This window comes from Chiloscyllium punctatum, chromosome 39, assembly GCF_047496795.1.
Source record: "Chiloscyllium punctatum isolate Juve2018m chromosome 39, sChiPun1.3, whole genome shotgun sequence".
Taxonomy (NCBI): domain Eukaryota; kingdom Metazoa; phylum Chordata; class Chondrichthyes; order Orectolobiformes; family Hemiscylliidae; genus Chiloscyllium; species Chiloscyllium punctatum.
Window position 1 is genome coordinate 49,904,566 of NC_092777.1, and position 24,404 is coordinate 49,928,969.

The following is a 24,404-nucleotide window of genomic DNA, read 5'->3' on the forward strand; positions in this document are numbered from 1 at the left end:
TGCATATCTGTCAGGCCCTTGAACAACACACAGGGATCGAGTTTTCTCGAGTGGGGAGCAGATTATGCTTTGTAGAAACCTGAGAGGTTCTGCTGCTGAGATGCTGGGTCTTGTGAACAATACCAGTCCTTTTGGCATTTGGGGAATCCTTCCTGAGGGGTTAATTGAACAATATTCATAACTTTCTAAGCGATGAATTGCCCGTGGTGTCACGCCGAGTGTGAGTAGGATTCTGCCGCCTTTTCCCCTAACACATTTTTGGTTTTGGGAATCTTAATACAGGGTTCTGTAAATTGCAATCAGGAATAAATGCATCTGATAGCAATGATGGTAATAACATCGTTACAAAGAGTCCCACCCTTGATGGAACATACGGAAGTATGTTTTTGACTGAAATATATAGTTATTGCAGACAGACAAAAAAATAAATCCCGATTAACATGTCTGCTCGAACGCTACTCTTTGGGATTTTAATTGCAGTTTTCACGGAGCTAAAATAAATTGGTCCCTATAATGAGAGTTGTTAATATTCAAGACACGTTAATAATGACTTTAATTGGTCTTTTAGACATTGTGATTCAACGGTTTCTCAAGCCACATTTGCTCCATTTTCTTTTGTGACAAAAATAGCATGTTAAATGATTCAAGAAGTACACCGTTTCGGAAGCTCTTGTCCTGTTGGGTTTGTTTGAAAGTCATCGAACCCCTAACTTTTTTTTCGTATTACTCCTCTTTTCGATTCGAGATCACTTTGAATCCAAAAATAGATAGGTGTGAATGACAGTTTTTTTGAAAAAGGAAAACATCATTCTGCTCTGATTGATGGCAAAAATTGCAAAATAAAATCCCGCAAATGCACTTTGCAGGCAAAATAAAAACAGAATGAATTTAGTTTCGTTCCGATCAGATCAGTTTTACAGCTGGAAGGTTTCATAAGCAATCGTAACGTACAGCTTTTACTTTTAAGGACGTGAGAAATATACTTAGTTCATTGTGATTCATTTATGGTTTTATGCCGAGCAACGCTCGCCTTTGTCGGCACGAGTTTGTGGAGTTGGCGAGTGCGGCGGGACTTGCGTCCCCTTAAATAGGCGGCCCGTGAAAAAAAATCCTTAATGATCTGATTAATGACTGCTGTTTATCTTTTGGCGAAGATAACGGCTTGTAAACAAACTCGTGAATCCAGGAGGAACTTCGGGAGGGTGTTAGTACTTCATTGCGACCAGAGATGGCGCCATCTTCCTAAAAAAAAGTTGCTCAACTTTTTCCCGGTTCATCCTTGTGGGAAATGTGTTTGTGTGTGTGTGTGTGTCAGCGACTGGCCGATACGGGAATCACAACAGGAGGAATTAAGGAACTCCAAGGCATGCTTCACTCGTTTGCTAGACATTTTTATTTAACTTTTTTTTTAAAAAGTGAGCCCACTCTTATTTTGGTGTGGGGCTTTTTTATGAAGTGAAACACATTTGCCTTTTCAGAAATAACATCCCCCAGTCAATAATATTTGAAAAAAAATCTTGTTTTACCTCCAGAAGAAACATGACTTGGGGGAGATAGAACTAAATAAATTCAGAGGGAAGGGGCAGTGAGAAAGTGCAATTTCTCTTGCATGGTGAATTTACATTGCGAGGGCTGTTCTGCATTAGAAACGACCATGTAATTGATAGAACCGAGTAAAATGTTAATGGCTCCAAGTGTCCGTGCGCTGTTTGCGGAATTAAGAATGGTTTTAATGCAGTCTATTCGTTTTTTGTTAAGAGTTCGTTAAATCTCTAAGTTCACATCCAAACGCCCGAAATAAATGTTCAGAGAAAGGAATATTTCAACAACTGGTAAAATATCGGTAAGAATCGAAGGATATAAAACAAAATCCAGACTCTGAATTCTGTTTCTCCTGGCACATTTTTAAATATAAACATCACCAGCATATTCTGGCATTTTCAAACACTGAATAGTCTAAAGATAACATTCAGTTGTTACCATGCAAACACTGTTCTTGATAAATGCACGCTGCTTCGCAAAACAAAAACAATTATTGCATTTTAAGTCAAAGTCAATCGACGTTTTCTTCCATTAAAATCTGGTTAAATGACGGTTTGCACTCCTGATAAATCTCACACCTATTAAAATACAATTTTACCCGCCTGAAAACTTGTGAAATAATCACAGATAATATTTTGGGGTTGTTAAGGGGGGGGGGGGGGGGGAACTGAGATGACATGGGTTAAGAGATCAAAACGATGCTTATCCAAAATTAAATTGACCACAAAGTTAAGTGCCGGGCTATATTTTCACTATTTTACAGTTACAACGCTGTATTCCAACTCTGTTATTTCTGCAATACTTATGCCAATATTTTAAAAATTATTTTCAAAAATCCTATCAAATTTCAGAAGTGCGAATTCAATGAATATTTTGAAAACATGCATACAGAAGCGTTTCTGTTGAAGTTCTGTTTTGTTATGAACTGCACATGTTTTTGAGGTAGGATCGAAATGATCACACCCGCCCCAAGATGAGAGGCATCCCCCTTTCGAACGGGATGCTGTCTGTTTTGAAACACTGCCAGCAATCGTGTTTTCCTTTTAATTGGATAGGAGCAGAATTTATATCAATCCAGGATGGGGAAAAAAAAATCCCTGGCTGGTACACTGCTTTGCATTAAAAAAAGTCAGCTCACAAGGTTGGAAAATATTCACGCTCCCGTTCTTAGTATAAACCTGAATTAACAGGAGTGAGCGATAAGACATGAACTGAATGATAAGCGCTGGTTTATCATTGCTCGATTCCCAGGCAACACGCCCTCTGATACACACAGATAGTTCAGTATTTCCAGGCGTTCTGCTATCATTTAACATAAACGATATTAATGTGACATAAATAGCGCATGTATGCTCTACGCAGACAATCACTTTTAACGCCAACTTTACAAAAATCGCTGGAAATATACACTGCGCTGCAGGTATGATTCTGTCCTGCCTCCGAGTGCGCGGCTGCTTGGCGATTGATACCGAAAAGGTTAAGGTTCACCTAACTGTTTAGCTTTCTAAAAAAAAAACCCGACAGTGCAGCATTCCACACGTTTGAAACCAAGTGTGCGAATTTTGTGGCGCAGAGAATTCGCGATCAGCCGAGACAGATCACGAAGGAGTTGACTACAGTGCAGTGGCGTGGAAAAAGGCAAGGCGAGGAATTCTGGACATCATTTTTCACTCCTCTGTTCTTGACCAACAGGGCCAACTTTTGACTTCCTCCCGAAGGGTCAGGTTTGTTGAAGATGGATGCAATGAAAAGGGTGGGGACAAGAAGGTGGCACAGCAAAGGGGATAGCGCCCATAGCTTTCTGCCCTCTCGCAAATAGTGACTGGACCAAAATATAAACGCCGTTAAGCAGGGTAGGGGAATGCAGTGCATTTGCAAACAGTAGACTCAGCGTCCAGTCTTCTCCTGCTCATTGCGACAGAGGCTGAGCTCCTCCGTGCGCATGCCTGAGCCTGGTCTTTCCTGGTGACTGGGCATCTTGGAAGCAGACTGTTTGTCTTCAATAGCGGCCGGAGATTTGACGAGTTTGTGTGTATGTTTTATGAGTCAGACACAACACAAACTTTAGACCTGCGCTTCGATGCAGAGCCGTAAACTGTGCAATACTTGCATACTGTGTGTAGGAGGAGGAATATCTTCCCAATTTGTTTCGGTACTCTTTGATTGTAGATTAAAGTTTTTTCTTAAGGTAGTCAAGAGCGACTTTTCAGTCTCGAAAACCTCAGTTAAAATCGTTTGCCCAGTGCACAGTTTTATGCATGTGATGTTGTTCGCTCTGGACATTTTCACAGCCTGCTTCTTCCCCAGTCACGTTTTCATCTTTTGCAAAGTTGCAGATGTATTGGGAAAATTTTTGTTTCAGCCCACTCTCCGGAGTGTGCATCTTTTTTCTGTTTAGTGGCACTCGCTTCAATCAAACTTTCAGAACGTAATTTAAAATATAACAAATTATATAATTAATAACAGGACAAGGTTAAATGCTAGCATTTTATTTAATTTGGCTGCACTTTGAATTCTTGACAGGATAACATTTAGTCCAGAAATTTCAAAACAGTAGTTTTATCTTACGTCAGTGACTTGTGTTCAGTGAAATGTATTTTAAGCAAGGTGAGAAGTTCTCTTGAGATACTGTCACTAAAATATTGTTTGAAAAATCGACTACTTCACTTGGGAAACAGTTTTAAGCAAAAAAGTAAAAGCTTGCACACAGAACAGAGCCACCTTAAACGTCATGGCAGTATCACCTTGTAGGCTCTGAAATGTGTCCAGTCACCATTAACACTCTCACAATGGATGCATTGTTGTTAGGTAAGTTTCAATCAGTAATATTGTATTAAGCTGAGAGAGAACCAAACAGAAATTCGGTTTCAGCTTAATGTCAGTCCAAAGGTCACATAATAAGAGAGAGAGAGAGAGAGAACATTGGAAATTAAAATAGGGAAAATTCGTCCTTTAGGAAAACAACTAGAACTAAATCAATTTCTCATTTTAATCCCCACAGGACATACCATGCAACATGCCAGGCAGAAATAAGATGGACATTTTGTTATTGGGGGATTTTGGCGTTGACTTGCAAGTGCAATTTGGAACGGCACTTCATAAAATTGCAATAAAGACCTGTGTATGCCCGGTGTCTTACCCGGTTTTTACCGTGTGTTGGAAGGTGCAATGTTAACCAAGCCAACCCATCAAAGTAACAATGTGCAGTATTTACTTTTTCATATCCACACCGTGGAATTACACACAGGGAAGAAAAAGCGCAGAATAAGCAGAGCGCGAACTGTACGTCTCTGGACTTTGTTTTATTTATATATTCCGACCTTATCATCAATAAAGTACTGTCAGGGGGAAAAATAAACCCTTTACCGTTCAGAGAGAAAGGGCACTCGTTACAGTTGGTGGCACTTCACGCCGCCCAAGTTTTGATTTGTTTTAACTGAGTGCTGGCTACGAATGCTACAGGCTCATCCCCCTCAAAATGTTTGGGTGATTTGCTGTCAGCCTTCCTGGTCAATACAGTCATTTGAACGCCACGCCGAGTCCCCGGAACACGTGTGGGGACAAAATGAGAGACGGTGTGAGCCGGAGAATAATACCGGTCCCCCTCTGTCATGTTAACCGGATTACATTCCATGGCATAATTAATGCCAACAAAATACGAATTCAGATTTCCAGTATTTGAATATCGTTCACCCAGTTTAAAATACTCTAATGACGTTTTATCAGACTTCATCCAAAGTCGTTTTCGTGAAGCTATCCCCAATCTGTGATGTCGTCTGGTTATTTATTTAGCTTTCTAAAGTTGTGGAAATATAATTGCTGAGTGTAATATGGGCAGCGCGTGTGGCTGCAGGTACCTGAGCTAATTGAAGGCTTCTAAATTGTAATCGTTTTCAGATGTTTCAGGGCGAATTCATTTCAAAGCACGCGTCCTGTGTTTTGCAGGGGAAATTCTGTCCTTTGCTGCTTGTAACATCGTTTATTTACGTTTGTCAGCGCTCCTGCTGAAATGAGCCTGAAATACTATATGCCAACACCAGCTTAAAACGAAACAGGGACTTTTCAAAATACATACAAACCATTTTCGTTATTATTTCGGTGCCCCTGAGCCGCAAGTTTATTTACATTTTGTTTTGCTGTTTATTCATAATCTCCATTTGTTGCGCCATGAATGAATGTGAAAACTGAAACAGTGACTCCCTCTTCCTCCCTGATCTCTTTGGCCAATGGGACTGGGGTCAACGATTAAATAAAATCTTAGAAAACACGAGTGTGTATGTGTGGGGGATAGTGGGTTATTTTATGTCATTTGATAACAGAGTTTACTATTTCTCATATTCTATATGTACAAAGAACAGACCAACTGTTGGTATTCAACATCCCCCGAACTGGATACATTTTGCTCTTCCATTGGCATTTTATGTCTTTGTTTCCCACTTCAATATAACGTGAATTATGTTAGTGAGGTTCAGTGCTATCCTGCAGCGACCACTGCAAATGTAGGGGAAGCAGAGGGCACATAAAGCAGAGGGCAAAATAAAATATCTCAATAAAATGTGCTCTACTTTTGACGTCTGTCGTTTCATTTTATGATCTCGGGGGCCCCAGACTGAAAATCATTGCCGACGCAAATTTGAGAAACTTGCAAGTGACGAGCAAATCAGCACTAACATATTCAGAGCAGAGTTTGGAAATTTCACCCCACTGTGCAATTGTGCGGTTTATACTGAAGCCTACCTCTCATCGATGAGTGGCGATCATTTCCACTTAGCGTGAGATGCACAGCGGACTTTAACTAAGCGACCGAGACAGCTGCACATTTCTCTCCTCCACCATTATCTAATGTTAAACTCCTCGCCAAGATCTAACAACATTTCGAACAAGCTAAAAAGAAAGACATAGATCCCTTACAAACCAGGACAACAAAGTGTGCAATAGAAGCTGCCAGGTGCTTTCAAACGCGTTCCTTGGTTTGCGTTTGAATCCTAAATCAGGCCTGGAAATTTCAAAACTGACCAGAAAGTCCCGCCAAAAACAAACCTGAGAAGAAAGTTACATTGACTGGTCTCGGATTTCTAAATAAAAGAATGGACCCCTATAAAATCGAATAATTAGGAACAGAGAGAGGAATAAGAATTTTAAGCCTGCCGTGCATTGTGTGTGTCTATTGTATCATTGTCAGGAATTTAACCTTACGTTGGCTATTACTTGGCAATGTATTTGGGAGATCGAATAAAAGCAAGAGAGAAATTGAATTATGCCTTCTACAGGTGAGGATCCTGACCACACCCCCATGTGAGGCAGGTGGAAAGGTGGGAATTGTAACTGGGTCAAAAGGCATGACCATTAAATAAAAAAAAACGGAAAGACAAGCAAGAGTTTGAGGGGACTTGCTACCTCCTCATTCAAGGTAAAAACAATGACTGCAGATGCTGAAAACCAAATACTGGATTAGTGGTGCTGGAAGAGCACAGCAGTTCAGGCAGCATCCAACGAGCAGCGAAATCGACGTTTCGGGCAAAAGCCCTTCATCAGGAATCGGGGCTTTTGCCCGAAACGTCGATTTCGCTGCTCGTTGGATGCTGCCTGAACTGCTGTGCTCTTCCAGCACCACTAATCCAGTACCTTCTCATTCTGGCGTGTTTTCTGGGCTGCAATTCTCGCTGCTGGCAATATTGGTCTGTCCTTCAATGCATCAGCTCCCATCCTGGGTGAACATCGTCTTGAACTGCCAATCAGTCAAGGATCTATAGGCCAGAGACGAAAACCATCTTTGTCGAAGAGGTAGCAGACTGACCACCGTTGGTTGTACTGTTTAGAGTTCAGAAGAAAATAAAGTCTTAAGATAAACGCCAGGATGTAATGGAGCTGCGACCTGTGTCACGACTTCCATTGAAATTTTCATGACTTTCTCGAGAATTGCAGCACTTACTTTTAATTTACCCGTACTTGACGTTGTGAAGTAGAACCGGGTGTTAGGTACTGATGCAAAATGTGCAAGAACTGATTGGTTTCTAAGTTAACACAATCTCTGATGTTCAGTGTCACTGCAAGCAATAACATTTCACATTGGCTGATGGGGATTGCCGTTCGTGATCCTTTTGCCCCAGTGACCATGATGATTTTCGCTCCTTGGATCCCCTATTGACAATTGTCATTCCGAAGTTTACAACAAACAACTGCTTTAAAATCGCATCCATTTTAGTTTCATTTTAGATTTCTTATAATTAATTCCTAACAATGATTATGAGGGTTGGAAATTATTTTTGAATTTGGATGGTTAGTGCCAGTGTTTTGTTATCATTGGGACATAAACGACTTCATTTATAGGAATTGGGAATGTTACTTCTAAAGCATATGTACTTTTGATTTTGAACTGAAGACACATGTTTTGGAGAAAATTGGGACCCATGTTGCAGTAACCAATGTTTTGCCAGAAATTGATTCAAGGAAGCTAAAACAAAATCTTCACCAGTGTACGCAAAATTCGCCCATAACATTATAACAGTAGATCAGATTTTTATCTTCATCACTGGATCTACAGATTGGTGAAAGGGATAGCCTAACTTTATCAATTGGAACAAAAGATTGAACTTGATAATCTCTACCATGATTTCATATCTAACCATCACTTTTTAATAAATTCTATTTGATATTTTAAAATTAAAAAGATTTCCCATTATACAATTGTGAATTTCGTTAGAATACGAACTGAATTTGTAACTTGAAAATGACAGCTTTTGATTGCAAAAATGAGAAAATTAAAGTTAGAGTTCAATCATGTGTGTTGATTATTTTGAAATCACATTTCCAAACACTGGTACGGCTTTCTGATAACATGAAAACCCATTAGATCGACTGCTGTAAAAGACAAAAGAAAAGAAACGAAAAGCTTATGGAATACTGAATTCCACATGGAACTCACATTATGAAAGTAATGTCGCTCAATTATTGCATGTGACTCCAGAGCAGAGCAAATGTTGCTCCGTTTAGCCATACAGCCTTTGCTATTCTTTTTCTGAATTGGAGTCATCTGATGCATAACCATATGTGCCTTTATATATCCAGTCTGTGAGATGATCTGGAAGTCCAGTTTTTATTGTGACTTCGTATATCTTGCAACTGAACCTTTGATAATGAGAGTCTGAAAGAAAAATATTTAAAATGTCAGTTTCTGACTGTCAAAACAGCTGCTTTTTTGTAAAGTTAGAAACGGTTGGATCCAATAACTTATTTAAATGCAAGCAGTGCCTTCTGTATTTCAAACTTTATTTGAACTGTACTTTGAAGAGTTGCATACACAGGGGATTGCATTTGAGCCCAACAAAGATGAGAGGATTGAATTTCTGCAGTGTGATATCCTAATTAAGGAGAGGGAGTAGCCAAATGGTTATGCCTCAGGTGTTGTGAAGCAGAGCTGTTTCGAAGTTACCGGCTAAACATTGTAGAATTTATATGTTAATATCTGACAACCTGTGATATCTGACTTCATTTTAATAGGATCTAGAATTTAGGACCACCAAATGGATACTGCACCTAAGGAGACCAATTGACCTGTCAGTTTTGTCCTGGAATTTTGCAAGTGTAATTTCATGAATCCCCATCTGCCCTGCAATACTTTGTATTCAGCAGCATAACCAATTGAAATCTGTAATTTAATATGCTTTCACCAGTCTCTTGTGCAGCACATTCCTGATTCTAACCACTCACTGCATAAAAAGGTGTTTTCTTATTTCACCATTGGTTATTTTCCAGTCACCAGAGATCTGTATCCATTTACTGCTACACCAGTGGGACCAGTTTCTCTCTAACTTGATCTGTCATGATTTTGAACACCTCCATTGAAACACCTCTCAACTTTCACGAAAGAGAGCAATCTCATCCATACACAGAATAGAGCACAATACTCCAGTTGAAGTTGAATCAGTGATTTATAAATGTTCATTATAACCTTTTATGCACCTGTTTATAAAGTCCAGGATCCCATATGCATTTTAACAAGTTTCTTGATCTGTTCCATCAGCTCCAAAATTTATGTTATATATACTACTAAATCCCTCTGCTCCTGAACCCAGTTTAGGATTGGATCCTTTTTATCTGTTTTGCCTTTTCTTATTCTTCTTACCACAGTGTATCTCTTCACAGATCTCTGCATTGAATTTTATCTGCCATAAGTTCACCCATTTCACCAGCCTGCTTATGTCCTTTTGAACTCAATCACTATCTCCTCCAATGGAATCTTTCAAATTTACAAATACAAATGTTTGCAATGTATCCACACTATAGATTATTATTCTACTGAGACATGGATAAGATCATTCAGGTGTTATAGATAACACTTGATCCGTGCATTCTATTAGATTGTTTTGCCTCACCTGAGGAGGTCAAAGTTTAATTTTTCAGTGTTGTTTTGAATCTGTTCTATTTTCTCTATCAATTTTTACGTCTCCCAGGATTCTGGAATTAGGAATAAAGGAACAGTGTGCTTAGATGCTGTGTAATTTATTATATTTTATTAAATGTGATAGAAATTTAAAGGTATACTTTTATGTGCTTTTGGTTGAAATGAATAATGTGAGTATAATGTGAGTTACTGTCACAAGAGATATTAAGTGCACCTAATGATTTCCAAGTCACTATATATAGATAGTCCTTGATTGTTTTGAAACTTGTAAATGTAAACATTTTGATAGTAAGACAGACAATAGTTTCAAAATGATTTCTCTTGAATAAGTTAATCTACAAAGGATATTACAACACGACAGCAATAAACATCAGTTATGCAACTCTTTTTGTTGAAATGATAAAATAGCAGTCATGGTTATCTGAGTTCATTGGGAACTGTAAAACTGTGTGTTTCTTTTCTTGAGTGTAAGTATTACCATTGTAATATAATTACATTTCCAATCAAGTCAAATTTGAAAGATAACTTGAGGTTTCTATGCATTTACATTTAGCATACAATACATTTCAGATTCTGCATTTTATGCTAGCATATTATTTTATACAAATTCATTTCCAAGGTAAAATGATGTTGAATTAGGACAGGTTGCACTTTCATAATAGTAGCCATTAAATGATACTGGTCTGGATACATTTCTTTCTTGATAAAACAACACTGTTATATTACAAGAAAATTTTCAACACACCTCACTTCTGTGTAACAATATGGTGCTTTGATTTGGTAACAAAATAGGAAAGCAGAAATGTTGCAAAGGTGAAATAAATAGAAAATACTAGAAATGCACAGCTGGTTACTCAATTAAAAGCATGCCCCTGATTGAATGACCACCTGAGTCTTTCCAGTATTTTCTTTCTCGTTGATGTTTGGAAACTGTACTTGTACCTCTGAGGACCTGGAAAAATAGTCGAAGTCTGATGGCGGAAAATTACTCCACCTGTGAACTCTGGAGCAATATTTGCTGCCACTCGCTTTAGATTTCAGTGGGAAAAATCTATCCCAGGGCCAAAAAATAAAAGCCTCCAATTGAATCCAGAAATAAACTTCCTTTTATTGTAGCAAAAACAATTTAATTCTGATTTTAAATCAACAGTTAGGCTGTAAACCATTGGGGAATGATCAGCTCTTAAAGTGTCAGAATTAGCAATTGATGGAGCTGCAAGTTTCCAAGCTTTTTTTTTAAAAAAAGACTTCTCTCAGATACAATCCACCATATTTTTCCAAGCATTATATCGGAATACACGCCAGAGAAGTTTGCAGTTTTCACATTTGTGAACTAAGTCTATATATATATAAATATATATATACTGCATACTTATATGTCACAATCAACTATTAATGTAATTATACAATGAATTTTATTTGTCTGACAATCACAAAAACACCTCTACCTTCTTCCAAAAGCTGCTTTTTTGCACTAGTTGGTGATTCAAAGGAAATGCCTGGAAAACTGAAATGTTCTGAAATTGGCGTCCGACCGGAGACTGAAATCTGTCATGTTCAGTAATTAAGAAGAGATTTATTTCAATTGTCATTGTCTGCATCTTTCCTGAAAGTATAACGTAGTGAGAAAAGGTCAGAGGAATATGTAACATTGATTGGAAGATACCAGATGGCTTTTAATAATTACTTCAAGAAAATGATTGATATGCAAACTAAGGGATTAATTTCATTCTGTTCACAATTAAGAATCCATAGCATTCTTTCATGTGTAAGGAACCTGAGACAAAATCATTGTCATATTCCTTCATTACAATATTGTCTTATGTCCAAAGCTAAATTTTGCTTAAAGTTCCACTTGCTAATTATTTTTGGGTGGACTTGGATCATTTCCTGAATTCGATCTGCGTAGCTTTTAAGTATCATTTTAGGAGCATCATAGAAAATCAATATTAACATTAGCACAGATTTTCTGGTTTATAGATATTTGAACATCGCACACACTCCAAATTACGACCATAAAGACTCGGTGGAGGACACCTGGGAAGCTACAATGGGTAATTCCTGTGGTCCCTTGGAGCGGCTGAGAAGTTATTTGGCTCTGAGTTAGATTCAGTGACTTCAGACAGTTCTGAGTTACTTATGTGGGTAGTTACCCACGAAATGGAAGGCATCCTCTCATCACTGAACTCCCTCCCCAACTCCTAACCTGACCACCTAGGCTCCCCTGATCCTACGAGTACCTACCAGCACCAAAACCTCCACCCAGCTCCTCCCCTCCACCCCACCCCAGCAGTCCCCTTGACAACCCGAGCTGGCATTATTACCTGTGCACCTGCCATCCTACCCAACTACTTCACTCGTCTTACCCCTTTATACGTGCATGCTAAACCCTTATCCATTTATCTCACCCACTCACAAATCTACTTATTCATCCATTCAGTCATAGACTCACAGGAACACAATGAAAAATGTTAGAAAAAGTAATGATGCACCTGAAGTAGAAAGTATGTTGAATACAACATTTCAAACAGTCATTTTAAAATTAAGTGCACAGTTATTGGTGAGGAGTGCTTCTAATCAGCACTTGGGATGCTTGAGTGAAACTTCATAACTGGTGAAGTTTTATTCAATTGGTACAATTGAAAGATATCTAGCAACAGTAATACCAACATTCTAAGTTTTTAGAAATACTTATCGAAGTTGGTTTTCTATATTAATTACTCTTTTAAAAACCTACTCCTGAGAGCTTCCAGTGTTGGAATCACAATCATGGTTTTTAAAGGTGCCTCTTTGAATAGTTGACAAGGATCAAATATTCCATCGCTTTGATTAGATCAGTAAATGTGCTCTATCAGGAATGTTCATGTTAATTAATGGAGAGTATGTTCATGATTTCTGACCCCCCAGCTTGTGTGCGGAGAAGTTACGTACTTTATATTGTACTAATCTTCTTCTTTGTTATACCAGCTGCAGGTTTCTATCTCTTGCGACCCCCTTTGTTTGCTTTAGCCTACATTTCTACAGTTGGGCTGTGTGTGAATTGATTTTTTTTGGTTAGTTTGAGGGCTGGGAATCGGTGTTTACTGTTTCTCTTTACTCTGATCCATGGGAACTTGTGAATGATTTGGAGGGAAGGACCTGAGTTCAAATTGAAGGGCAAGCATTTCTCACAATGACAGGGCAATGAGGAAAGCATTTTCTCATGGCTCCTGTTAGTGGTGGTGTGCAGAGGAAATTAGGAAAAATAATTAACATCCTAATACGATTCTCTTTCTTCCTTTGAAGTGTGCAAACAAATTTTTGAGTTAGCAACTTGAAATGTTCCCAGCAGAGCATGAGCTCCAAGGTATGGATGTTTCTATTTCTGAGGTACAATAGGTGCAAGTATTCTTATGTTTTAATTGTCATCTCCAGTAGAAATGCTGGGCGTGAAGTTTCATCATAGTTGATGTTAAATATGTCTATCAGCAGGGCAGGGCAGGAGTTTACAATAGATAGGTGGGTTATGGAAGGGGGAGTAATGTGGCAGCGTAATTCTAATTGCGCAAAAATATGATTTCCATTTATGAACAATGGAGCAGAATTGTTTGCTGGTTCCCCATTATATTGCAGAGTTCCTTCCAGAAGTAGTTCTATACACATAGGGCTTTTGCCTCGCCACAGTAAATAATCCTGCACGATTACACATATATGAGGTGCATTAAGGACATGATAAGATACTTGTATTAGTCCTTCTTTTCAATATTGTAGGCCAGTTTATTGAGAAAGGGGATAACAAGTTAAAAATAAAGCTGTGGCAACTTTTTGAAATTAAACCCTTTCATTTCTCTTCCCATCACTGTTCACATGGTAGTTTTGTTTATGTTCAGTATGTCCAAAGTGTCTCTTGATATTTTCCATAATGAGGTAAGCAGATCCTGTTGTGCAAGAGCAAAATTACTGTGATTCAAATATTGGAGATCATAAGAGGTATTTGATTAGTAAGTTTCAGAGCAGTTATATATCCTGCCTTTATCTTCCATGTTACAATGTTATACATACATATGATTGCAAAGACAGTTCAGAAGTAGGCAATTGGACCCAACCATGCTGATGTTTATTCTCCACATGAAACCAGTCCCAGGTTCTCTCACCAACAGCTACCATTCTGTATTCCTTTCTCCTGCACATGCTTGTCTAGTTCCCCCTTAATTGCATCTATACTATTCTCTTCGACTCCTGCTTGTGGCACTGAATTCCACATTCTGAGTACTCTTTGGGTAATAATGTCTCTTCTGAATTTAATATTGGATTTCTTATATCGGTGACCTCTAATCCTAGTCAAGAGTTTGATGCTGGAAGGGCTTATGCCCGAAACGTCAATTCTCCAGCTCCTCGGATGCTGCCTGACCTGTTGTGTTTTTCCAGCACCACACTCTCGACTCTGATCTCCAGCATCTGCAATCCTCACTTTCTCCAAGGCCTCTAATCATTATATTGTCCTGTAGTAGGAAATAATCCCTGTCTATCCACACTACAATCATCATTTTAAGTTCCAAATGCCTCTTTTAGGTCACCCCTCAATCTTTCTTCAAAGGAAAATAGACCCAGTTTGCTAATCCTTTCCTGATATGTATATCTATATGTTTTTGCGAACATTATTCAATCTTCTCTGCAATGTAGACTGAAGACCAGCAAATGTGACTGCACTGTTTACGAAAGGAAGTAGACAAAAGATGGGTAACTAAAGGCCTGTTAGCTTAACTTCTGCAGTGGAGAAAATGCTTGAATATATAATCAAGGAAGAAATAATGGGACATAGAGTCATAGAGATGTCCAGCACAGAAACAGGTCCTTTGGTCCAACTCATCCTTGCCAACCAGATATCCTAAACTAATCTAGTCCCATTTGCCAGCACTTGGTCCAAATCCCTCTAAATCCTTCCTATTCATATACCCATACAGATGTATTTGAATGTTGGAATTGTACCAGCCTCCACCACTTCCTCTGGCAGCTCATTCCATACATGCACCACCCTCTGCGTGGAAAAGTTGCCTGTTAGGTCCCTTTGAAATTTTTCCCCTCTCACCCTAAACCAATGTCCTCTAGTTCTGGATTCCCCACCCCTGGGAAAATACCTTATCTATACACCCTATCCATGCCCCTCATCATTTTATAAACCTCCCACCCCCAGCGTATTCAGCCTCTTCCTATAGCTCAGACTCTCCAAACTTGGCAACATCCTTGTAAATCTTTCTTGAATCCTTTCAAGTTTCACAACATCCTTCCTAAAGGAGGGAGACCAGAATTGTACACAATATTCCAAAGTCTAACAATTGTCCTGTATAGCCGCAACATGACCTCCCAACTCCTATAATCGATGCTCTGACCAATAAAGGAAAGCACACCAAATACTTTCTTCACTATCCTGTCTATCTGTGACTCCACTTTCAAGGAACTATGAGCCTGCACTCCCAGGTCTCTTTGTTCAGCAATTCACACGAGGACTTTACGATTAAGTGGATAAGTCCTGCCCTGATTTGCCTTTCCAAAATGTAGCACCTCACATTTATCTAAATTAACTCCATCTGTCACTCCTCGGCCCATTGGCCCATTTGATCATGATCCCGTTGTACCTGAGATAACCTTCTTCACTGTGCACTACATCTCCAACGTTGGTGTCAACTGCAAACCTACTAACTACACCTCTACACCCAAATCATTTACATAAATCGTGAAAAGCAGTGGACCCAGCACTGATCCTTGTGGCAGACTACTGGTCACAGGCCCACAGTCTGAAAGGCAACCCTCCACTGCCACCCTCTGTGTTCTACCTTCGAGGACATCCGGATAGAAATGATCCCATCAGGCAGATACAGCACGGGTTCATGAAAGGCAGGTCATGTTTGACTAATTTACTGGTATTATTTGAAGATATTATGAGCACAATGAACAACAGAGAACCAGTGGATTTCCGGAAGGTATTCAACAAGGTACCACATAAAAGTTTGCTGCATAAGAAAAAGGTGTGTGGTGTTACAGATAATGCGTTATCATGGATAGAAGATTAGCTAACTAACAGAAAGTAAAGAGTGGGGATAAATGGGTGTTTTTCTAGTTGGTGATCAGTGGCTACTGGTGTGCCTCAGGGATCAGTGTTAGGACCGCAATTGTTCACTATTTGCGCAAGTGATTTAGAGTTGGGAACCAAATGTAGTGTTTTAAAGTTCATAGGTGACATTAAAATGAGTGGTAGAGCAAAGTGTGCAGAGGACATTCAAAGTCTACAGAGGGATGGGGAGGCACAGAGGCCCAATGGTTAGCACTGCTGCTTCAAAGCACCAGGGATCTGGGTTTGATCCTAGCCCTGTGTGGCCTTCTTTGTGGGGTTTGCACATTCTCCCTGTGTCTGTGTGGGTTTCCTCCAGGTGCTCTGGTTTCCTCCCACAGTTCAAAAGTGTTCAGGTTAGATAGATTAGACATGCTAAATTGTCCATTCCATCCAGGGATGTGCAGGCTAAGTGGATTAGCCATGGGATACGCAGGAAAAATGTAGTGGGGTGGATCTGGGTGGGATGTTCTTTGAAGGATTGGTGTAGACTTGATTGGCTGAATAGCCTGTTTCCACACCATAGGAATTCTATGATACTTATTGCAGAGGAAATCAGCCTACAGTAAAGCAGGCAGAGTCAAGTGGAATGGTGGCCTGCATTTGGCTCCTCCCTCCCTATATGAGGAGAGGAACCTGACTCTGGTTGGAAGACTGACACAGGCCAAGCCTGTGGACAGTTATTGGAGACTGCTCCTGATGTATTGGAGCCTCCTAACTGAAGACTGTCTCCCTAGATTTGAAATTGGCAAAATATTATAAACAATACATATGCTTGGTACCATGAATTGTTGAATGGTGTGGCAAGTTCTTATCTTGGTCGACCCTAATAAAGTAATTAAACATTTTTATCACTAAGTTCTGGTTCATTCAATGGTCAAGTTTGGCTGTCATTACCCTGGCTATCTGACTCTTGCCACCATAGCTGTGTTACTCCCCTTGAGGGGTTGTTTCCTTATGCCCAACAAAACCTCCCTCCATTGATAGACTTCCTGAAAAAAACACTTGCATAGTTCTATGTCTGACCCTAGATGCTTTGGGCTATTCAATAGACCAGATTGATATTCCAAAGAAATAAGTTATGTTGCCAAAAACATTTTTTGTGTAGTTACCCTTTTGAGGACACTAATTCTACTTGTCCACAACAAATTCCCAATGTCTAGCACACTAATGCCAGAAGCTTGGCATTATGATGATAATTTGCAGGGTCTGTCTGTTTCCTGACATTCCGCCAAGTCCATCTTTGGGAGTTTGCCTGAGTGAAATTTCTAGACTTATGCATCTGGGAAAACAAGTAACAGGAGTTTCAAATATGCCCCACAATAATTATTTTTATCATTTTTTTAATTGAACATTTTCTAGATGAAGATTAATCTCTTTCAATTGTTGTGTTCTCTATGAAAATAATTTCCATCACAAATTAAATCAAAAGACTCTTTCCCTTTAGAAGCCAAAACTCATATGATTTTGGCTACGCTCTCAAAGCTAAAACACTGAAATGTTAAGGAACATTGTTTTCAACTGAGCAACATGAAGCTGATGATCGTTCCTGTTTCAATAGAAGGAGGATGAATTCCTGCAGAATTGGATTAAAGTCTTGAGTCAAAGCTACACGGTGGCACGGTGGCACAGTGGTTAGCACTGCTGCCTCACAACGCCTGAGACCCAGGTTCAATTCCCACCTCAGGCGACTGACTGTGTGGAGTTTGCACATTCTCCCCGTGTCTGCGTGGGTTTCCTCCGGGTGCTCCGGTTTCCTCCCACTGTCCAAAGATGTGCAGGCCAGGTGAATTGGCCATGCTAAATTGCCTGTAGTGTTAGGTAAGGGGTAAATGTAGATGTAGGGGTATGGGTGGGTTACGCTTCGGCAGGGCGGTGTGGACTTGTTGGGCCGAAGGGCCTGTTTCCACACTGTAAGTAATCTAATCTACAGATTATGGCAGGCTGAATTTTCCATGTCTTGTTCATAAATTTAGAAATTGAGAAGTCCTCAGGGTAGACATGAAAGGCTAATCTGACATCACAGTCTTAATATTCTTAAGTGTGAATCCTTCATCAAAAAAAAGTCACATAAAAAATACAGATGGGATCTAGATTCCACAAGAAAGGAGTCCTCTTTGCAGTCCTCATGGCACAAGTCTAATTGTTTTTACAATTCTATCCCAATTACCTTTCCAGGAGTAGGTTTCCTGAACTATATCTGGAATGGCCTGAAACCAAAAGAGAAAATGCTGGAAAATCTCAGCAGGTCTAGCAGCATCTGTGAGGAGATAAAAGAGCTGATGTTTTGAGTCTAACTGACCCTTTGTCAAAGCTTTGACAAAGGGTCAGTCAGACTAGAAACATCAGCTCTTTTCTCTCCTCACAGATGCTGCCAGACCTGCTGAGATTTTCCAGCATTTTCTCTTTTGGTTTCAGATTCCAGCATCCACAGTAATTTGCTTTTATCTGTAATGGTCTGATACTGAAAACTAATGGTATTCAAGTTCTTTGCAACTGATACCCTTTCATAACAACAAATAGGAACAAAATGAACTTGTAGTTCAGCTCCCATTTATAGACATAAAAGAATGAACTTTGTATAATTCAAATGTTTGAAACTCCGACATTAATAACTGCCTTTGCAAGTGATGTTCAACAATAATAACTGTGAGGTAACAGGGATGGAATCATACAGGGTCTTGAATGATGTAGGCTTTGGTGAGAAATGTACCAGAATCTCTCAAGACATTTGGGCAGGTCTACGTTGCTGTTGTGAGCGATTTGCTATACCTTTTACTAAAGTTTTAGGTATCAAGGTGAGTTCCAATAAGGGAATGGTGAGTTGTCTACTAGAGGAATTATAACTCGTTAATGAATTTAGCGAGTGCAGTACTTGCCTCATTAATGTGCAACTTTCTAATATACCACCCATTGTGAACAAACTGGACACTGAGAGTTCTCGACGCAGAAAGCAGAGTGGCAACTTCAGCTCACAGCTTGCTCTAAAGGACCTCCATGTTGGACACTGGGCATCAACATCTCGAGGCATGCTCCATGGGTACCAGCCATGTGCACCCCACAATGTCCACATATGTTGACATGCAACATGTGCAGGCTTCTAAGAACCCTCATGGCACATATTTGATCCACCTACTAGATGCTACATCTACATCTACATCTATCATTATAGTGATGCAGCCAGGACACTTTGCGTTCAGTGGTACACACCCATTCATGGCCTCCACTGGTTGCATTCCTAATCTGTTTGCCTGCTCTTCTAGTAGTCACTCACTCTATGCCTATCTGATCTTCACAGCAGCCTTGCTTTTTGCCCTTCAGCCAGAGTTACCAGTGTTACAGTACAGTTGTATTGCCTTGCAATTTAGCACAGACATAAAACCAGGAAGCTTTTCATAGTTGTCAGGAGTCCACAGTCTATTTCATTGTGTTAAAGTACTCAAGTTGATGCCATCAGTGAGAAGGAAGATGTCCACTGTCCTCTGTTCATTTGCAAGTGTTTCAAAAAGTTAATTCATGGGGAATGGGCATTGCTGGCCAGGTTGGCACGTATTGCCATCACTAATTGCCCGGGGGAGGGTTGAAAGTTAAATACATTGCTGTGGTCATGTGTAGTCCAGACTAGGTAAGAATAACAGATTTCCTTCCAGGAAGGACATTAGTGAACCAGGTGGATGTTTTATGATAATTGGCTTTGTCACCATTAGGTTGGCTTTTTATTCCAGATTGCTATTAAAATCAGATGCAAATGCAAGGGTCCTGTCATTCAAAGCCTTATGTACAATCACGTCACCACAGACATTAGGTCTTGGTGCATGTTGAATACTCCAATTATGCTGTTCTTGTTTATTCCTAGGATTTACAGCATCTCCTGGCAACTAAATTTATTTTTTTGCTCTCTGAATATAACAGAATGGGGATGAGAAAGAGGGATAGCTGATGGTTTGACAGCCTTTTCAATGCCCTCCTGGTGAAGTAAATTTGGAAGAATCTGTGAAGCACCTTAACATGCATAATTAAGGATGCTATGTAAATGCATATATGCATCAGCTGGTTTACCAGTTGGCAACACTCTCCGCAAGTCACAGGTTCTGGGTTCAAGTCCCACTTCAGGACTTGTTTGCAAAAATCAGCTCTGATGCTCTCGTGCAGGGTCAAAGGAGTACTGCACAGTTAATGGTGTTCTGTTTTAGATGAGACATTAAACCAAAGGCCCATCTGACCTCTCAGGTGATGCTATGGCACTATTCAAAGAAGAGCAATAAATAGATCCATGGCCAAAGAAGTGAATGCCTCAATCAACACCACATGATCAACATCACATTGCTCTTTGTGGGAGTCTGGGCGCAAATTAGCTGTTGCATTTTCAATATTATAAATGACTACTATTCAGAAGTGATCATACATTGTTTGAAAAGTCCAGTGGGTATGTAAACATATTATACAAATGCAAATCTTTTCCTTGTTTTCTTTATAAATGCAAGTTGTTAATTTCAAATTCATTTTCTGATTAGAAAATGTAACTGGGTTGCAAAATATCAAGTTTTTGCCATTTTGTTTGCCTTATTGAATGTTTGATTGTATCTACTTATTTCATGGACAAAACATGAACGTAATTAATGAATTGATTTTGTATTATAGGTGAACGTAGTAGAAAGAGTCAATTGTACAGTCTTTGTAAGAAAGTGACCTTCAGCAGTTAGTGGCATGCAATTCCACTTCTACAAATTGTTATTTCCCTGGTTATGTGCTAAACTTATTCTGTTATAGGCTACAATAGATTGTTTTTAAAAACAATGCAATATATTTTTGGTGACACTATATTTTAGAGAGCTCTTTATTATAATTGCCAGCACTTTTCTGGCAGTAATTTTGTAAATGATTAAAAAGCAAAAAACTCTGTTACTTTAAAAATTCACAAAAATAAAGTTTGGTTTCCCGCACGTGTAATGTTTTCCTAATGTTAGTTAGGTAGGTTATATTCCTTGCTTTAATGTAAAGAGAAGACCAAGTCAGCTTTAATATAGTAAGTTTGAAATGGTTTGTTATTTGGTTTTTATGAGATAGAGTAGAATAATGGAAGAGCTCTGCCCATTTTAGTGCAGCATCTTCCTTCTATGTATTTGTCTTCTTTGGTCTCTTCAATCTGTTCCCATGACTTTGATATCAAGGGCAAAATTGTAAATCATTCAATAACCATACACTTACATGGAATTAGGACCAAGCTCTGTATATTTATTGTATTTTACTTATTTTATTAAGGAAAGAATGGACATGTGAAGGGCATGAGTTGATTAAGTACTTTGAGCACATATAAGGAGAGGCTTCACATTGTTACTTATTTTAATTTGGTAAAATTACTTTGTTCATTTTTGTTCCAATGGCTTGCCACTTTAAGGTGATGTCTATTTGTCTTTTGTTCTTTTCAAAAGAGTATAAAGAGGAGATTCTAGGACCCAGGGTTTTGCTAAAGGAAGCGATAAACATTTGAAATGTTGCTTCTATAAATAAATCTAGAGTTAAGTAAAAGATTAGTGTCTAGTTTCCACTTCACCTTCTTACTTTTGATGCCAGAGGTGAGGAAGATTTGTATATTTTCATGTCAAAGGATGAAACTCTTCAGGTAGTCACCTTAGCTTTTGCACCTGCCCGCTCATTCTTCATTCTATATTCTTCTAGCATGCCTATAACCTTGTCCTGACATTTCAAAATTTGCAGATTACAAATACTTTGCAAATATTATAAACGAGGATGAGGTTAGTTGTAGACGTCAGGAAGACAAAGGACAATTGCATTTATCAGACTCTCACATATTACAGGTTAAGGACATCTGTTATCAAACAATTGAGGACACGAATCTCAAGAAGACAAGGACATGATGGAAGGGGTATGGATGTGACAGGTAAGACTCAAGTGTGAAAATAGGAAGACTGGCTTGATGCAACAAACAACAAAGCAGCAATTCCAAAAGGTTTTCAAGAACAGAAGCACCAAACCCTACCCTGGGGCTTTATGTGTAGAATAGTTACAGGTCACTGAACAAGGTTGAAATACAGCGCAGGAGGAAGGAAGTTATGATGAATCACCACAAAAACCCTGTTCAGGTTTCAACTGGATATTTGTGTCCAATTCTGAACTCTGCATTTTTTAGAATGAATGGGAAACATTAGAGAAGTTGCAGAAAATAAACTATATCAGAATGGTTCCAGGTGTGAGGGTCTTGAGTTATATTGCTGGTCTCCTCCGAAGAGAAAGGTAACAGAAGGATGAGGGCTTGACTTCACTCCAGATGCTCCTTCCTTACAAAGAGAGAGAGAGAGAGAGAGATTCTGGTAGGTACCCAATCCGAGGTGGATCCACAAATAGGTCCTGTAAAAGTCTCCTCTGAGCACACTCCAGAAGTACCTGATGCCCCCTTGCCTCTACCTTACCTGTGACCCACGATCCTGTGGATGTTTAAGCCAAAGATGGTGAGCCTGCAGATGCATTGACTATGTCTGATTCCTCTAGTTAACAATGCCACGAGGGTTGCCTGCTCAAAAGTCAACAAATTCCAGTATTATGGCAGGATTGCTCTACCCTCAGTGCAGACTTTCAGACCTCACCTAAATGTAGAGGTAGGAAGGGGAAAAGAAAATCTTCTGAGGCAGAGATGGAATGGGCAAAACTCCATTGTAGGTGAATGATCACATTTGTAAATATATGTTTACTTTTCATCAACAGTCATTTCAGTAAATGTCATTTGAGCTGCAGCTACAAGATTGCAGCGTAAGGGCTTAGAATACCTTAGATTCACACCATGTTCCAATTCTGTCCAAAGAATAGCATTTTTTCGATAGCACGCGCGAGCGCGTACGAGCATGAGCATTTGCAATGATTGAATGAGGGAGCATTGAATGTTGGAAGGCTTCCATCAGTTTGTAAACATAACTTCTTTCAGACTCCACAAAAATGGGATGGAATAAACTGAATTGGTATTGAATGGCCTCAGTAACATAAAGACACCTAAAATCAGTTAAAAATGACTTCACATAACTCAGTTCCATCGAAAACAGTTGCTAAACAAGCCCTGTCTAGGTTGCTGAACAGTAGGTTGGTGAACGTGATATTCCTTCTGATGAGTGCCTTCAACCTCCTAATTGGTGCAACGCTGTGGCTCTCACAGAGCTTTAGCCTGACATAACCTCATTGTTCAGTTGTCTTGAGCAAAGAGCCCAAGGATTAATTAATGCCCTTTGTATTGTACACAATGAACCCCAAGGGCTGACAAGCATGAGTGCCTCATTTTGAGGAAATATCTTATGACTCTCTTTGGCCACAGTGGAAGACGGTGTTGCACTGTGGGCAGTAAATACATGGCACTCCAAACTCTGCCTCTGTGCAGAATCTAGCACCACTGCCCATCTTTCATGTTCACAAAATCCTATGGAAGACAAATGACAAAATGGCACATTTGGCTATAAATACTGCATTAGGAGGCTGCTTTATATCCTTCACAGGTTGCTGCTGATCCTGGGCTTTCAGAACCATGTCTGTGGGTGCTTGTAGTGCAGTGAGCACAGAGACAACAACATCTTTAGAGCCTGGGCTCAGTGGGGATGTTCCAATGAGTCTTTGTGAGCAAGATCAGAAATGAAGGAGGTCTCCAGAAACGTGATCAAACAACTGTCCCAGTTGGCACAAATATTATTTAAACATCACCCTGGGACATGGAAGCCTATGACAAGAAGGGCAATGGGATGCCTCTGCATAGACTTTCAACATTGCAAGACTTATACACTCAGATGTTTGTGGCACAAACCCACTTGGCACACGTTTGGTATGATGTATATGTGGCAGAAATAAGGAGACTTTCTCTCCCCTCCCCCATCACATTTCCCAAGAAAAGCAGTGTTGCATTTAAGGTAATATTGTGCCCATTTTACAGTCCAAGGTATCAGGTGAGCTGATCCTGGAGCTTGAAATGAGTTTGTGAATTGTGTAACTTAGATTAAACTTTATCGCTAGTCTGAAATTACTTCTGCCTCAGTGACAGGATTAACTTGTTCTGTTCAATGATTTGGTGGAGATTGCTTGTGGCCAGAACTTGTAGTTGACACAGCTTGTCAATCATGAGATGTATATCCTCAATTCTGATAACTGATGTCTTTAACCTATAATATATGTGTGTTTGATTAATGCAATTGTCCTTTGAAAAGTCTCACATCCCTTGCAGGTAGACCCCTTCCCTGGGAGATTTAATGAAAAGCATTTACTCCATGAATGTGGATGTGGTAGCAGCCATTTTTATTTCCATTGTGCACTTGTGGTTTGGATGAGGATGGAAGGTGGTGTGAGTGACACAGTACAGAGTGAGCTGCAGACTCAACC